At 43.6% G+C, this 18,861-nt stretch overlaps 1 protein-coding gene and 1 pseudogene across 3 annotated transcripts in view; one reads left to right on the forward strand and one right to left on the reverse strand.

Moving 5' to 3' along the window:
• Positions 1-18,861, reverse strand: part of CDC42BPB (CDC42 binding protein kinase beta) — a 134,019-nt gene that overhangs the window by 100,357 nt on the left and 14,801 nt on the right. The window lies entirely within an intron of this gene.
• Positions 16,806-17,396, forward strand: LOC104654430 (annotated as a pseudogene).

Below are 18,861 nucleotides of genomic sequence, written 5' to 3' on the forward strand. Positions count from 1 at the left end.
ACAGCCAGGAAGAGAATTGTCTACACATCTTCCTCCCGGAAGGCCTCGGACTTGCCTCTGTTTGACTGAGGCGGAAGGACAGAAAGGAGCCCCAATGCTCTGGCCACTAGAGCTCTGTAACAGAGTCCGTCCTAACTTACTCTTCCTGGCTCCCTAACCCTTGAGACCTAGACTCGCTAACACGCTTCTAGAAGACAGTGGTCACAGCACTCATAACAAAGTGCAGTGATTAAATGGTATCTACAGTGATTGAATGCTTCCTACCCGGCATTAAGAAGCAGGGAGGAAGAGTTTTAAATGTAAGAAAGTAACAAGTTTGCAAAGCATCAGTAAATAAGGTTCAAAGAAGGGCAACTTAATTTCAGTAATTAGTAATTTGGGGAATTTTTAGCAACTAAATGTAATATCCATCAACCTCTTAGGATTAATTCAAGCTTACAACACAGTCCTTCCTATTTGACAGAGATGAGACGGCAGGATCTTTTAATACTTTCAATTTGTTTTTTATTCTCTTATACCCTAAATATTTGATGAAATATTCAACCCACCCATTGCTAATGACAGTTTCCACTTTCTGAACATCTATATATGGGTCAGGGATGTTATATAATAATATCTCTAAAACCTGTAGGAGGCCAGGCACGGTGGCTCATGCCTGTGATCCCAGCACTTTGGGAGGTCGAGGCAGGCTGGATCATGAGGTCAGGAGATCGAGACCATCCTGGCTAACACAGTGAAACCCCGTCTCCACTAAAAATACAAAAAAAAAAAAAAAAAAAAAAAAAAAAAAGCCGGGCGTGGTGGTGGGCGCCTGTAATCCCACCTACTCGGTAGGCTGAGGCAGGAAAATGGCGGGAACCCGGAAGGCAGAGGTTGTAGTGAGATTGAGACAGGGTCTCCCTCTGCCACCCAGGCTGGAGTGCAATGGCGCAATCTCAGCTCACTGCAACCTCTGCCTTGATGGGGTTTCACCATGTTTCCCAAGTGATCTGCCCACCTTGGCCTCCCAAGGTGCTGGGATTACAGGTGTTAGCCACTGGGCCCAGTCTAAATGTTTGGTATTTTTAATCTCTTGTTATTTGTCTTTACTCCCCAAATAAGACTTTTTATGTGTCAGTTTTAAAATCCAGAGGCAAAAATTAACTCCTCTCATTTTTCTTGTTGCTCTTAACTTAATCATCTATTAGATAGTATATTGTCAAATTTCTTTGTGCCACTGCTGTGAATTCAGAAAAGTCTAGTTTTCTTTCTGCAGAGTAAAATACCAGCTGCTTCTAATGTCATGATTAGTACCATCTTCTGAAGAATTGACAGTCCATGCAGCAAGCATCGTTTTAGTTTAAGGTGAACTGTGTCTTTCAAATTACTTGAGAACTGGTAATTCAAGTAAGCAATTCTTGCACTCTCCTGTAATTACGCAAGCATACTGTCCGATATGCCACCGCTCTCCCGTACCAATTGCACTTGTATCACTTAGGCTAACATATGTGCACCCTATGGCCCAGAAATTCCCTCCCAGGTGAACACCCAAGAGAAATGAGCAGTTATGTCTGCCGAAAAGACATACACAAGAACATTCAAAGCAGCTTTACTCATAATTATCAAAAACTGCAAACTACCCAAATGTCCACTCACAGAACAGTGGATAATCTGCAGTATTCATGTAATGAACTAACACACACTTAAAAAAAAAAAAAAGGGGGGGGGGGCCAGGCACAGTGGCTCATGCCTGTAATCTCAGCACTTTGGGAAGCCGAGGCAGGTGGATCACCTGAGGTCAGATGTTCAAGACCAGCCAGGACAACATGGTGTAACCCTGTCTCTACTAAAAATACAAAAATTAGCCAGGCGTGGTGGCACATGCCTATAGTCCCAGCTACTGGGGAGGCTGAGGCAGGAGAATTGTGTGAACCTGGGAGGTGGAGGTTGCAGTGAGCCAAGACTGTGTCACAGAATTCCAGCCTGACGACAGAGTGAGGTTCCGTCTCAAAACAAAACAAAACAAAAAACCACATGTAAATCTTTGTGACCTTGGATTAGGCAATGGATTCTTACAGGTAAAACATGAAAAACAGGTCAGTTAAACTTCATCAAAATAAAAACCATTGTGTTTTTAAACTACAAACACCAAACCCGAACAAAAAAATGTTCAAAAGAAGCCATTAAGAAAGTGAAAAGACAAACGACAGAAGCATATAAAATATCACGTATCTGATAAGGGACTGACATCCAGAATACACAAAAAGCTCTCCCAACTCACTCATAAAGACAAATATCCCAATTCAAAAACGGGCAAAGGATCTGAATCATCATTTCGCCAAAGAAGACATATTAATACAAACGCTCAATATGCACAGGAAAAGATGCTCAATGTCATTCACAATCAGGGAAATGCAAATCAAAACTGTAATGAGACCTCACTTCACACCCACTAGGGTAGCTACAATAAAAAAGACAAATCATAACAAGTGTTGGCCATGAGGGGGAGAGATGAAGTCTTACACACTGCTAGTGAGACTGATGTAGCCTGGCAGTTCCTCAAAGCGCTAAACACAGTTACTAACTACATGACCCGTCATTCCACCCCTAGGTATATAAACAGGAGAAATGAAAATATGTCTGCACAAAAACTTGCACACTGCACGTTTACTAAGAACCAGGTTTTAAAAAATTTAATATAAAAAAACTTGTACATGAATATTCACAGCAGCATCATTCGTAACGGTTAAAAAGTGAAAACCAAAATGTCCATCAACTGATAGCTAAAAAAACAAAATGTGGTCTACCTACACAATGGAATACTATTATTCAGCCAGAGAAAGTAATTAAATAACAATTAATACAACATGGATGAAACTTGAAAACACTACACTAAATGAAAGAAGCCAGTTACAAAAGACTACGTATAGTATGATTCCATTTATATAAAATGTCCAGGATAGGCAAATCCATAGAGACAAAAAGTAGATTAGTGATTGCCAGGGGCTGCAGAGAGGTAATGGTAAGTACTGCTGATGGGTACAGGGTTTCTCTCAGGGGCGATGAAAATGCTCTAGAATTAGACAGCAGTGAGAGTCGCACAAATGTCTGAATAGAGTAAAAACCAATAAATCATACACTTAAATCAACAGGCTGGGCGTGGTGGGTCACGCCTGTAATCCCAGCACTTTGGGAGGCCAAGGCAGGTGGATCACCTGAGGTCAGGAGTTCCAGACCAGCCTGGCCAACATGGTGAAACCCCATGTCTACTAAAAATACAAAAATTAGAAAGGTGTGGTAGTGCACACCTGCAGTCCTAGCTGCTTGGGAGGCTGAGGCAGGAGAATTGCTTGAACCTGGGAGGCAGAGGTTGCGATAAGCCAAGATTGTGCCACTGCACTCCAGCCTGTGTGACAGAGCATGACTCCTTTTCAAAAATAAATAAATAAAATAATAATAAAAAAACAAGCACAACGAATCTGTGATATGGGTCACAACAGTGTGTACCACACGTGACGGCATCACAACAGAGACTACTCAGGTGCGTGATTCATTAATTTATTCAAAAGGTATTAAAGATATTTAATCTTTAATATTTTAAATAATTTAATCCTGAAACGAAGCAAGACATTGAGGCTGAGAGTGAGCACCTGAGTTTAGACTTCACTGCCCCACTGTGTTGCAAACTACTGAGCGTGAACTCCAGTTTCCTTGTGGGTAAATTAAGGATAATCCCCAAACTGTGGGTGAATGTGACAGTGGATGTTAACAAGGAGCAGTGCCAGGCTCTGAGACAGCCCCAGCACGCAGAGCCAGCCTAATCATTTTGTGATCACATATGCATCACAGAAGACACGCTAGGCTTCCCCTTTCCCACAGAAACAGCACAGAAGCCCCTCCCAGGAACATGCCTGTCTGCAGTGCAGCTCGCAGTGGCTGGTGCACAGCTGGCGCTCAGCAGGTGCATGTGAGTGAAAAGAAACCCACGGCTTCCAGAAGGCTCTTCCTATGTCGCCTGCCTCCTCCTGTATTCTGTGCCCATGACCTGGACATCCAGAGCATACTCTTCTATCTAAACACAAGTACATGCAATTCTCCCTTAACAGGGCTGTTATTTATTTGTATTTTATCTTTTATTATTTTTAAACTCACTCAGCTGGAAAACACTAGTGACAAGAAAAACAAGTTCATGCCAGGGACTTTTTTTTCATCCTAGCATACATCCTGAGATCAGCAGAGTCGATCTGAGCTGTTGAAACCTTTTGCATATAAACCATTTTCAGCAGGGTTCTTAACAACTGTCCAGAGCCAAATACTGAATTATCTGAGTCCAACTGCCAGTCTTTCTAAATTGAATAGTCAATATGTCAGGAATACTACAGTGTTAAAGAAAAAAACATAAAAGTAAACATTTTATGGGAAATTTTCTCTTATCCAAAATTCCTTCAAGCTTTTACCTTATTTAGAGATTGACTCTGCATTTCTGCATGAGGAATAAGTATGTCTCTGGAAGGAAAAATACTGTTGCTAATTATATGAACCTTCTAGGACCTAATCCAGTGCCAGACAAGTAAGGCTAAAGAAATGCTAGACTGGCCAGGCGCAGTGGCTCACGCCTGTAATCCCAGCACTTTGGGAGGCTGAGGCGGGCAGATCACGATGTCAAGAGATCGAGAGCATCCTGGCCACTATGGTGAAACCCTGTCTCTACAAAAAATGAAAAAAAAAAAAAAAAAAAATTAGCTGGGCATGGTGGCGGACACCTGTAGTCCCAGCTACTCCGGAGGCCGAGTCAGGAGAATCGCTTGAACCTGGGAGGCAGAGGTTGCAGTGAGCTGAGACCGCGTCATTGCATTCCAGCCTGACGACAGAGCAAGACTCCATCTCCAAAGAGAAACAAAGAAATGCTAGATTGGAGCCCTCAGTGGCTAGACATGCATGTGAGCGGGAAGCAATATTCAAAACAGCAATAGCAATCCACCCAGCAACTCCAGCCCTCCCAGCACCCGAGGGACTCTCCAGCCAGCAACTCCAGCCCTCCCAGTGCCTAACTGGCTCTCAGGGTGGCTGCTCCTGAACCAGAGGAGGGGCCACCAAGCAAGCTGCCCTCAGAGTGAGGCGCTCACTTTCCTTCCTGAACAGAGAAGTGTAGAGGGGCCGGCCCTGCCTCACCTTGCCTGACAGGAGTGACCAGTGGTCGCCCATCTCCACGGGGCATGCCCAGCATGGTATCAAAGTCCTCTCAAGGCCATGAAGTTTAAGGTGGAAATGGTACCTCTTTTTAAAACATTTAAGAATGTTTAGAAGAATCTGGTTCTTTTAAAAAAGAGGCAAAGAAAGTTTGAGGAGCACAGTCTGGATAACAATGGCTTCAATGGCTTCACTCATTTTAAATGCTATTTCAGCCTAAACAATTAAATGTGTTCAGGTGGCCAGGCACAGTGGCTTACGCCTGTAATCTCAGCACTTTGGGAGGCCAAGGCGTGTGGATCACCTGAGGTCAGGAGATCAAGACCAGCCTGGCCAACATGGTGAAACCCCATCTCTTGCTAAAAGTACAAAAATTAGCTGAGTGTGGTGGTGCATGCCTGTAGTCCCAGCTACTTGGGCAGCTGAGGCGGGAGGATCACTTCAACCTGGGAGGTGGAGGTTGCAGTGAGCCCAGAACCCATCACTGCACTCCAGCCTGAGTGACAAAGTGAGACTCCATCTCAAAAAAAAAAAAAAAAAAAAGTGTTCACGGCTGGCTCACACCTGTAATCCCGGCACTTTGGGAGCTGAGATGGGTGCATCACTTACGCCTAGATGTTCCAGACCAGCCTAGGCAACATGGCGAAACCCCATCTCTACAAAAAAATCCACAAAAATTAGGCCAGTGTGGTGGCGTGCACCTACAGTCCCAGCTACTCAAGAGGCTGAGACAGGAGGATGGCTTGAGCTCAGGAGGTGGAAATTGCAGTGAGGCAAGACTGAGCCACTGCACTCCAGCCTGGGTGACACAGTGAGACCCTGTCTCTACACGCACACACAGAAAAGTGTTCAGATTGGGTGCCAGACTACCCACCTCAAATATGTCACATGTCCAACTGAACCTAAGCATTTCTGAGTTACTTTTTTTAATTAAAAAAATGTATTTATGCTGATATTTTTCAGTATCATAAAAATGCCGGCATGAAGGAAATGAAATCAAAAAAGAACATGACCCAGATACCACGCAGAGAAAGACGGCCAGTGTGCTCCTGTACTGTTGTCTTCAGCTCACCATCCCCACGGAAACGCAGCAATAAACAGGAAGGAAGGATGTTTTCACACAAGACCTGAAAATGTTCACTCTGATTTCATGAAAGTAACTGGTAAGCCAGGAAAATTACCCTTTTCACCAGATGCCTTGAGATGAGACAAACGAAATCAACAAATGAAAGAGCTTTCCAAATAATCAATAAAACTTTAAGGCAAGGTCAGTGAAAGTGTAACATTTTGCAAAAGGACATCTAGCTTTGTGCAGTCTGTATTTCCTTTCACAAGCTACAAGAGCTGTCAAAAATGCTTCTCCGTAAATAAACGCTGCAGTAAAAATACAAGATTGATACTACCAGCGTTTATTTGATTATGAAAACTGTACTTTTCCAGAATGTCTGGCAATTTCCGATTTCGGAGGAACTTGGTATTTCTCTACAGGTACCCACACGCAGGCCTTTCCCTAAGGCTCTCAGCAGGAAGTGCCTGGAGCTCCTAACAGCGCCAAGGCCCAGCCTCTGTTCAGCCTGATTTGCAGGTAGAATGCCCAACCCGTCTGGCTTCTAAGAGCTGGATTCCGGAAACAAATTAAAAAGCTGGCGTACCAGAGACCACAGCATCACTCACATGGATGGATAAGTATCAACTAATTTTTCTGAACTTCAATTAAAAAATCAAAAAGCTTAAGATCACATTTTAAAAAGCTGAGTCCTCACTAACTGTCAACTCCAAAGTGTCTCCAGTGAACAACTACTATAAGACCTGCCTTCTATTATTATTACATTATTATTATTTTTTAAAGAAAAATGCCACAAGCCGAGGGCATCCTCACCCAGCAAGTAGCACAGGGAGCTGAGAGCACCAGGCAACCAGCCTTGTGGCCTCAGGGGAGCGGCAGGTGTTTCTGATTATGAAGGTCTGGAGAAGCAACACACATTTCGTTCACTTCTCCTCGTCCCCCTCTGCTGTCTCAGAGAGACAGATCCAGCCTCTCATGCCCACCCATGAGGACGAAGGAGAAGCAAGGTGATAACGCACTTCTCAGCCTCTCTGCACCCCTGCGTGGGTGCACGCTTGGGCCTCAGGCCTCACCAGCTGACTGGAATATACTTTACCACTGCAACATCTGAAATGAAATCAGAAATGCCTATTTTATTTTTTTACATCAATTGAGCCCCCAAATAGTTTATTTCCCACAAAATATACTGGGCCAACAGTATAGGAATGATCTGTCAAATGCCAAATTTGTCCAGCTAGGAAAACACTAGAAACCAGTTAAAACTTTTGAACAGGACAGGACAAATGCCCTGATTCTTCCACAAATAAACTGTGAACAAAAAAAAAAAAAAAAAAAAAAGGAAGGAAGGAGAAAGAGTTTACAGATTAAAAGAGATTAAGGAGGTGTACAATCCAAATGCCATGGGCAGGTACCTGTAAAAGAAATCCACTTTTTTTTTTTTTTTTTTTTTTTTGAGATGGAGTCGCTCTGTCGCCCAGTCTGGAGCGCAGAGGTGTGATCTTGGCTCACCGCAACCTCCACCTCCCGGGTTCAAGCAATTCTCCCGTCTCAGCCTTCCCAAGTAGCTGGGATTACAGGCATGGGGCACCGTGTCAGGCTAATTTTTATTAGCCTGATGATCCTAACTCCTGATGATCCACCTGCCTCGGCCTCCCAAAGTGCTGGGATTACAAGCATGAGCCACCGCGTTCAGCCACGAATCTACTTTAAAAATAATAATAATAAATAAATAAATAAATTAATTAATTAATTAAGGCTGGGCGCGGTGGCTCACGCCTGTAATCCCAGCACTTTGAGAGGCCAAGGCGGGCAGATTATGAGGTCAGGAGATTGAGACCATCCTGGCTAACACAGTGAAATCCCGTCTCTACTAAAAATACAAAAAATTAGCCAGGTGTGGTGGTGGGCACCTGTAGTCCCAGCTATGCAGGAGGCTGAGGCAGGAGAATGGCGTGAACCCGGGAGGCAGAGCTTGAAGTGAGCTGAGATTGTGCCACTGCACTCCAGCCTGGGGGACAGAGCGAGACTCCGCCTCAAAAAAAAAAAAAAAAAGGAAATTTAAACAATGACTATCTTATGATATTGAGAAATTACTGCTATTTTTTTCAGTGTCATATTATTATGGCTATGTTTTTAAAGAAAACGCTCATCTTCTTGAGGCACATGCTGAAATATTTACAATGAAATGACAGATTTCTGGGATTTTCCTAAAACAATCCTTTATGGGGAAAGGGGATAAAAGTGAAATACAACTGACTGTGAGTTGATAACTGTTGAAACTGGGCGTTCATTATTCTATATGCTCTACTTTTTTGTTTTTGTTTTGTTTGCTTTGAGATGGAGTCTCACTCTGTCACCCAGGCTGGAGTGCAGTGGAATGATTGGCTCACTGCAAACTCCTCCTTCCGGGTTCACGCCATTCTCCTGCCTCAGCCTCCGAGCGGCTGGGACTACAGGCACCTGTCACCATGCCCAGCTAATTCTGTTGTATTTTTAGTAGAGAAGGGGTTTCACTGTGTTAGCCAGGATGGTCTCGATCTCCTGACCTCGTGATCCACCTGCCTCGGCCTCCCAAAGTGCTGAGATTACAGGTGTGAGCCACCGTGCCTGGCCGCTCTACTTCTAAATGTATTTGAAATTTCCTATTTGAAATTTTAAACTTTGAAATTTGAATAGGAAATATTACCAATTACTATCACTTTTATTAATACTCATTATACAAATAAGAATACCTCCATATGAAAAACTCACGATACTCCAAAAAAGGAAGAATGACAGTTTCATACACGAGCTCATCACTATTTTCAATAACATCTGAATAGAGGACGGCTGAGTGACATGGGATACTGGCTAGAAGTTTCTGAAAAATTAGTTTCCTTTTACAAATACTCAAAACAGGAAGATTGAATCCAAACCACTACAAGCTCCTGCCCCAAACCACACAGCAGTTTCCTCCCTGGAAGTGCATCGCGGCAGGAAAATTGGCCCCACGCTTGGTCTATTTGCCATGAATGCATTTTGTTTTATTGCTGGCATTCCTTCTGGCTCATAAAGCAGTTTTATGAGCTGGTAAAACTTCTGTGCGGATTCTACAAAGCTGCCATGGCGAACAGCTTCAGGATCCAGCCTAACATATCTGTCTCTATCTCCTGCATCTGACTGATGCAGGCCCTTTGGACTGACTGGACTTTCAAAAAGTCTATGGTGGCAACTCTCTTACTGTTAAAATGTTTATCTAAGTCTTCCTTTCAAATGTGGTACTGGAGAACGCTGTAGGACAAACAAGAAACAGTTAAAATTCTCCATACCAAACTTTATTTTTAAAAACATTTAAGGCCGGGTACGATGGCTCACGGCTATTCCCAGCATTTTGGGAGGCTGCGTGAGAGGATCCCTTGAGGCCAGGAGTTTGAAATGAACCTGGGCAAAATAGTGAGACCTTATCTCATTTTAAAAATACACATTTAAGAAACAGTAAAAATGAAAACATTTAAAGTTCATTTTACTGAGAATATTTCTCTCAAATTATAAATGCATTATTTTAAACATCATTAAACTTGCAATACAATCGATGACAGGAATTACCATAGCCGGGAAAAAAATAAACTGTTAAGAAAAGGGATATTGAGGCCAGGCATGGAAGTTCACACCTATAATCCCAACACTTTGGGAGGCCGAGGCAGGTGGATCACATTACCTGAGGTCAGGAGTTTGAGACCAACCTGGCCAACATGGTGAAACCCCATCTCTATTGAAAATACAAAATTAGCCAGGCATGATGATACACATCTATAATCCCAGCTACTCCAGAGGCTGAGGAGGAGAATCCCTTGAACCTGGGAGGCAGAGGATGCAGTAAGCTGAGATTGTGCCACTGCACTCCAGCCTGGGTGACAGAGCGAGACTCCATTTCAAAAAAAAAAAGGGATGTAGAGGGGACTATGAAATTGAAACTAGCCGGGCGCGGCGGCTCAAGCCTGTAATCCCAGCACTTTGGGAGGCCGAGACGGGCGGATCACGAGGTCAGGAGATCCAGACCATCCTGGCTAACACGGTGAAACCTCGTCTCTACTAAAAAATACAAAAAACTAGCCGGGCGAGGTGGCGGGCGCCTGTAGTCCCAGCTACTCTGGAGGCTGAGGCAGGAGAATGGCGTGAACCCGGGGAGGCGGAGCTTGCAGTGAGCTGAGATCCGGCCACTGCACTCCCGTCTGGGCGACAGAGGGAGACTCTGTCTCAAAAAAAAAAAAAAAAAAAAAAAAGAAATTGAAACTAATTCAGAATAGCCTGGATTTTTAAAGTTTCTTTCCTTAATATTAAACAAAGTTTTTATTTATATTACAAACCAATTATTATTAAAATGCTATTGGAGAAAAACTATAAAATCTGATCAACTGAGGATCTAGCAGTATTCAAAAATACCACCATTCAATAGGGGCAACTAACAATTAATTCTATACTTTTTGTTTTTGTTTTTAAGACGGAGTTTCGCTTTTGTTGCCCAGGCTGGAGTGCAATGGTGAACCTCGGCTCACCATAACTTCCGCCACCCAGGTTCAAGCAATTCTCCTGCCTCAGTCTCCTAAGTAGCTGGGATTACAGGCATGCGCCACCATGCCCAGCTAATTTTGTATTTTTAGTAGAGACGGGGTTTCCCCATGTTGGTCGGGCTGGTCTCAAACTCCCGATCTCAGGTGATCCACCTGCCTTGGCCTCCTAAAGTGCTGGGATTACAGGCGTGAGCCACCACGCCCAGCTCAAGTGGTTTTATAAATGAATACTTTAAAATTTTACTCTCTAAAATATTTTTCAGGGGTCAGGCATGGTGGTTCACACCTATAATTCCAGCACTTTGGGAGGCCTGCCAGGCAGGAGGAGCACTTGAGCCCAGGAATTGGAGACCAGCCTGGGCAACACAGTAAGACCTCAACTCTACAAAATACTAAAAATAAGGCCAGGCAGCCAGGCGCGGTGGCTCACACCTGTAATCCCAGCAGTTTGGGAGACCAAGGCGGGCGGATCACGAGGTCAGGAGATTGAGACCATCTTGGCTAAAAAGGTGAAACCCCGTCTCTTCAAAAAATACAACAAAATTAGCCGGATGTGGTGGCAGCCGCCTGTAGTCCCAGCTGCTTGGGAGGCTGAGGCAGGAGAATGGCATGAACCCGGGAGGCGGAGCTTGCAGTGAGCAGAGATTGTGCCACTGCATTCCAGCATGGGCGACAGAGCAAGATTCTCTCTCAAAAGTAACATAACATAAAATAACATAACATAAAATAAAATAAGGCCAGGCACAGTGGCTCACACCTGTAATACGCCACCACTTCGGAAGGCCAAGGCAGGAGATCGCTTGAGCTCAGGAGTTCGAAAGCAACCTGGGCAACATAGTGAAACCTCATCTGTACAAAAATACAAAAATTAGCCAAGTGTGGTGGCGCGCACCTGGAGTCCAAGCTACTGGGGATGCTGAGGTGGGAGGATCACCTGAGCCCAGGAGGTCAACGCTGCAGTGAGCCGTGATCATGCCACCGTACTTCTGTTCCAAAAATAAAAATAAAATAAAATATTCTTGAACAGAAGACTGAAAGCTTCATAATTTTTCCTAAAACTACAGTAATTCTGACACCAAAATATTCCATAGATAAGCTATACAAGTTAAAACCACAGACTATCTACAGACTACTCCTCATTTGGAAATACAAATTGAAAAAAATAAAAAAACGTGCATACGACAGGCTCAACTGTGCAGTTAGAGAATAAAATGTCATGGCTAAGTGTGTTTTATTCTGGGAATGCACGTATGATTCTATAGTATGTATGTCAATATAAACAATAAAAAATAGCGAAAGACAAAAATCACAGTTCTCTTGATACATGCAACAACCATATTTCAACATTAATTTCTCATTAGAAGTCTTGACTTCTTATTTTATTTACTTATTTATCGACTGAGATGAAGTCTGGCTCTGTCGCCCAGGCTGGAGTATGGTGACACAATCATGGTTCACTGCAGCCTCGACCTCCCAGGCTCAAGCAATTCTGCCTCAGCCTCCTGAGTAGCTAGGACACGGTCCCACACCACCATGTCCAGCTAATTTTTGTGTTTTTTGTAGAGACAGGGTTTTGCCATGCTGCCCAGGCTGGATTCAAGCAATCTGCCCGCCTCTTATAGGCGTGAACCACCACGTCTGGCCGTCTCAGACTTTTAGACTAATCAAAATTGATTTTGAATATTTAAAACAATCTTTCAAAATAACATTCAATTTTAATGGAAAAAGACTAGAATATGATTTAAAATAAAAAAGCAAGACAATTATAATAACTTTGGGGAAGGAGACTTTCACTTTTCATGGCATACTTACTTCTTGTACTGCTTGAATTTATTTTATCATGAGCACACTTTTCTTTTTCTTTTAGACAGGGTCTCACTCTGTCACCCAGGCTGGAGTGCAGTGGCACAATCACAGCTCACTGCAGCTTAGACCTCCCCAGGCTCAAGCAATCCTCCCATCTCAGCCTCCCGAGCCGCCAGGACTACAGGTGTGCACCACCATGCCCAGTTAATTTTTGTATAATTTGTAGAATCGGGGTCTTGCTATGTTGCTCAGGCTTATTTTCATAATTAAAAAAAAATTAAAATTAAAATAGTACTTGCCGAACGCACTTTTTGTGATTGGTATTCTGATACTTTCAAATACATGGTATGAGGGGCAATCCCAAATCACAGAAAACTGCACCTCAGCTGACCTACGACTGCCCTCCAAGGACATTTGTAAAGCCCAAAGCTAAGGGAGGTGGTCCAAGAGCTATCTGGAGACGAGTTTTGAAAGAATTTTTAAAACCTGCCGGGCGCAGTGGCTCATGCCTGTAATTCCAGCAGTCTGGGAGGCCGAGACGGGCGGATCATGAGGTCAAGAGATCAAGACCATCCTGGTCAGCATGGTGAAACCCTGTCTCTACTAAAAATACAAAAATTAGCTGGGTGTGGTGGCGGGCGCCTGTAGTCCCAGCTACTCGGGAGGCTGAGGCAGGAGAATAGTGTGAACCCGGGAGGAGGCGGTGCTTGCAGTGAGCTGAGATTGCGCCACTGCACTCTAGCCTGGACAACAGAGCGAGACTCCATCTCAAAAAAAAAAAAAAAAAAGGATTTTAAAAACCAAAACAACTTCTGGTCACAGCACTCATTAATAGCCCAAAAGCAGGCAACCAGATGTCCATCAGGAGTGGAGAGATTAAGAGAGGGACGAGAATACAGTGGACACTACACAATAACCACAAGGAACTAAGCTGCAGCTATTCCCAATCACGTGGATGGATGTCAAGTACTCTTACTTACAATTACTTTTTATTTTTTGAGACACAGTATCACCCTGTTCCCAGGCGGAAATGCAGTGGCGTGATCTCGGCATACTGCAAACTCCACTTCCTGGGTTCAAGCAATCATCCCACCTCAGCCTGCTGAGTAGCTGAGACTACAGGTGAGCACCACCATGCCCAGCTAATTTTTCTATTTTTTTTTGTAGAGACGGGGGGGGTCTCACTATGTTGCCCAGGCTGGTCTTGAACTCCTGGACTTAAGCGATTCACCCACCTCAGCCTCCCAAAGCACTGGGATTACAGACTACAATTACCTTTTATTATGGTAAAATATATGTAACATAAAATGTACAATTTTAACCCTTTTTTGAGACTGACGAACGAAGAAAAGCAGCAACTCCAATTGCTAGGATAGAAATAAAAGAAGGGACATTACTACTGACGTTAATAGAAATAAAGAAGATCATTAAGAAAGACTATGACCAGCTGTATGCCAACCAATTAGATAATCTAGGTGAAATGGGCAAATTTATAAAAAGACACAAACTACCCAAATTGGCTCTTGAAGAGAAAATGTTAATAGATCTACAACAGGTACAAAGATTAAACTAGCAATCCAAAACAAAGAAAGCTGGATAGCTTCACAGGTGCATCTACCAAACATTTAAGTAAGAGTTATTACCAATTCTTCACAAACTCTTCCAGAAAAAGGAGAATGCTTCCTAAATCATTCTATAAGGCCAGTATTACCTTGATACCAAACAAACAAACAAAAAGACGTACAAGGAAAGAAAACTAGACTCAATTTCCCTTATGAATACAGATGCAAAAATCTTCAACAAAATACAATACTAGCAAACTAAATTCACCAACATGGAGAAAGAATTATATACCACGATCAAGCAGGATTTATCCCAGGAATGTAAGGTTGGTTCAACAAACAAAAACCAATTCATGCAATACACCATATCAATAGAAAAAAATGAGTCACACAAGCATCTCAATGGATGCAGAAAAATCGCAACAAAGTCCAACACCCTCTCATGGCAAAAACTTAACAAACTAGAAATAGAAGGAAACGCCGGGCGCGGTGGCTCAAGCCTGTAATCCCAGCACTTTGGGAGGCCGAGACGGGCGGATCACGAGGTCAGGAGATCGAGACCATCCTGGCTAATACGGTGAAACCCCGTCTCTACTAAAAAATACAAAAAACTAGCCGGGCGACGAGGCGGGCGCCTGTAGTCCCAGCTACTCGGGAGGCTGAGACAGGAGAATGGCGTGAACCCGGGAGGCGGAGCTTGCAGTGAGCTGAGATCCGGCCACTGCACTCCAGCCTGGGTGGCAGAGCAAGACTCCGTCTCAAAAAAAAAAAAAAAAGAAATAGAAGGAAACGTTCTCAACCTGAAAAGGGGCATTTATGAAAACCCACAGCTAATGCCATACTTAATGGTGAAGTTACATGCTCTCTCCCTAAGGTCAGAAGAAAGACAAGAATGCCCACTAGTGCTATTTCCACTCCACACTGTACGGAAGGTACTAGGCACGGCAGGTAGGCAACAAAAAGAAATAAAAGGTATCCGAGTTGAAAAGGAAGAAGCAAAACTATCTGTATTCACAGAGATAATTTTATATATAAAATTTATGTGATTTTTTATGTAAAAATCCTAAGGAATTCATTAAAAAAGCTATTAAAACTATTTAAAAAGTTCAGCAATTTTGCAGGATATAAGATCAATATATAAAAACCAATTTACCTCAGGAATAAATTTAAGAAAGTGTGTGCAATTCTTACCCTGCACTGTGAATGTAATCAATGCCGCTGAATTGAACACTTAAAAATAGATGAAGTGGCCAGGCGTGGTGGCTCACACCTGTATCCCAACACTTTGGGAGGCTAAGGTGGGTGGATCGCCTGAGGTCAAGAGTCCAAGACCAGCCTGGCCAACATGGTGGAACCTCGTCTGTACTAAAAATACAAAAATTAGCCGGGTGTGGTGGCGAGTGCCTGTAATCCCAGCTACTTGGGACGCTGAGGCAGGAGAATTGCTTGAACTTGAGAGGCAGAGGTTGCAGTGAGCCAAGACTGCGCCACTGCACTCTAGCCTGGGTGACAGTGCCAGACTCCATCTCAAAAAAAAAAAAAAAACCACAGTTAAAGCGGCCAATTTTTATATATTTTTACCCCAATTAAAAAGAAAACTAAACAACTCTCACTCTGAAAACTATGACACTTTTTTTTAAAATTTAATTTATTATATTTTTTGAGACGGAGTCTCGCTCTGTCACCCAGGCTAGAGTGTAGTGGCGTGATCCTGACTCACTGCAACCTCCACCTCCCGGGTTCAAGCGATTCTCCCACTTCAGCCTCCCGAGTACGTGGGATTACAGGCAGCTGCCACCACGCAAGGCTAATTTTTGTAGAGACAGGTTTTCACCATGTTGGCCAGGCTGGTCTTGAACTCCTGACCTCAGGTGATCCGCCTACCTCGGCCTCCTAAAGCGTTGGGATTACAGGCGTGAGCCACCACAGCCGTCCTTTTTTTTTGAATTTTAAAAGATCTACATAAGTGGAAAGGCATCTTATGTTCGTGGGACAAGAGTTTTTAATATTGTTAAGATGGCAATACTCCCCAAATTGACCTACGGATTCAGTGAAATCCTTATAAGAATCCCAGCTGGCTTGCTACCAGAAACTGACAAGCTGATCCTAAAATGCATATGGAAACTCAAAGAACTTAGAAAGAATTGTCAAAACAATCTTGAAAAAGAACAAAGTTGGAGGACTCATACTTCCTGATTTGAAAACTTACTATGAAGTAACAGTAACGAAGACAGTGTGGTACTGGCATAAGAACAGACATATACATTAATGGAATACAACTGAGAGTCCAGAAAGAAACTCATACATTTATGGTCAACTGATTTTGACAAGGATTTCAAGACCATTCAATGGGGGAAAGAATAGTCTGTTCGACAAACGTTGTTGGAACAACTGGATATCTGCGTGCAAGAGAATGAATGTAACCCCTCTACCTCATGTCAAAAATTAACTCAAAATTGATCAAAGAACTAAATGTAAATGCTGAAACTAAAAAACTCTTAGAAGAAAACACAGGTATAAAAGAAAACAAAGGTATGAAACTTTGTGAATTTGCATTGCCAATGGATTCTTAGATATGACACACACACACAAAAACAACAACAAAAAAAATAGTTAAATTTGTTTTCCTGCGCAGAAGGGCTCTAGGCAGCCATGGCGCCCAGCCAGAATGGCATGGAAGCCCTACTTCCACAAGGACTGGCAGCTGGCGCATGGCCACGTGGTTCAACCAGCCAGCCCAGAAGATCCGCAGATGCAAGGCCCGGCAAGCCAAAGTGCCCCACGTTGCCCTGCGCACCCATCCGGCCCATCGTGTGGTGCCGCACGAAGCAGTATTCACACCAAGGTGTGCACCGGCCGCGGCTGCGGCCTGGAGGAGCTCAGGGTGGCCAGCATTCACAAGACCGTTGGCATCTCTGTGGACCCAATGAGTCCACCGAGTCCCTGCAGGCCAAGGTGCTGCGGCTGAAGGAGCACCACTCTAAACTCATCCTCTCCCCCAGGAAGCCCTCGGCCCCCAATAAGGGAGACAGTTCTGCTGAAAAACTGAAACTGGTCACCCAGCTGACAGGACCGGTCATGCCCATCCCAAATGTAAGAAGGAGAAAGCCCAAGTCATCACTGAGGAGAAGAATCTCAAAGCCTTTGCTAGTCTCCACATGGTCCATGCCGATGCCCGGCTCTTTGGCATACAGGTAAAAAGAGAAAAGGAAGCTGAAACAGGATGTTGAAAACAAAAAATGAAGCCCTCTTGGGGACTTGTAATAAGTCAGCAGTTTAAAAAAAAAAAAGTTAAATTAGACTTCATCAAAATGAAGAACAGCTGTGCTTCAAAGGCTACCATCAAGATAGTGAAATGACAACCCACAAAATGGTAGAAAATATTTGAAAATCTTATGTCCAATATGGGGCTTGTATCTAGTATATACAAAGAACTCTTAAAATTCAACAAAAAGACAACCCAATTTTTTCTTTTTTCTTTTTTGAGAGGGAGTCTCGCTCTGTCGCCCAGGCTGGAGTGCAGTGGCGTGATCTCGGCTCACTGCAAGCTCCGCCTCCCGAGTTCACGTCATTCTCCTGTCTCAGCCTCCGGAGTAGCTGGGACTACAGGCGCCCGCCACCTCGCCCTGCTAATTTTTTTGTATTTTTAGTAGAGACGGGGTTTCACCGTGTTAGCCAGGATAGTCTCGATCTCCTGACCTCGTGATCTGCCCGCTTCAGCCTCCCAAAGTGCTAGAATTACAGGCTTGAGCCACCGCGCCCGGCCAACAACCCAATTTTTTAAATGAGTAAACAACTTGAATAGACATTTATCCCGAAGATATACAAATGTCTAATTAACACATGAAAAGATGTTCAACAACATTCGCTATTAGGGAAAAGCAAATCAAAACCACAATGAGAAACGACTTCACACTCACTACGACGGTTAGAATTTTAAGTCAGAAAATAACAAGTGTTGTCAAAGATGTGGAGAAACTGGAACCCTTGTGGGCTGCTGGTGGGAATACAGACTGCTGTAGAAAACAACCTGGCAGTTCCTCAGGATGCTCAACACAGAGCCTTCACATGACCCAGTAATTTCACTCCGAGGTATACACTCGAGGGAAATGAAAACATGTATCTCACAAAAACTTGTACATTAATGTTCAGAGCATCGTTATTAAAAAATAAACAAAAATTACTTGGGAGGCCCAGGTAGGTGGATCACCTGAGGTCAGCGGTTTGAGACCAGCCTGGCCAACCAGGCGGCCAACAACCGCCTCTACTAAAATTACAAGAATAAGTCGGGTGTGGTGGCGCACGCCTGTAACCCCACCTACTTGGGAGGCTGAGGCAGGAGAATTGCTTGAACCCAAGAGGCGAAGGTTGCAGTGAGCCGAGATCACACCACTGCATTCCAGGCTGGGCGACAGAGCAAGACTCTGAAAACAAACAAACAAACAAAAAAACAACAAATAAACAAACAAAAGGTAAACAGATGTCCATCAACTGATGAATGGATAAACAAAATGAGGGCTGTCCACACAATGGAGTATTATTTGGCCATAAAAAGGGATGATGCACTACATATGCTGCAACATGAGACGAACCTTGACAACATGGTATCAGTCAGGAAAGACCCATATTATATGATGCCACTTATAGAAAATATCCAGAACAGGCAGATATACAATGAAAATAGATTTGTGGTTGCTCAGGGCTGGGG

This window comes from Rhinopithecus roxellana, chromosome 5 (genome assembly GCF_007565055.1).
Source record: "Rhinopithecus roxellana isolate Shanxi Qingling chromosome 5, ASM756505v1, whole genome shotgun sequence".
Lineage (NCBI taxonomy): Eukaryota > Metazoa > Chordata > Mammalia > Primates > Cercopithecidae > Rhinopithecus > Rhinopithecus roxellana.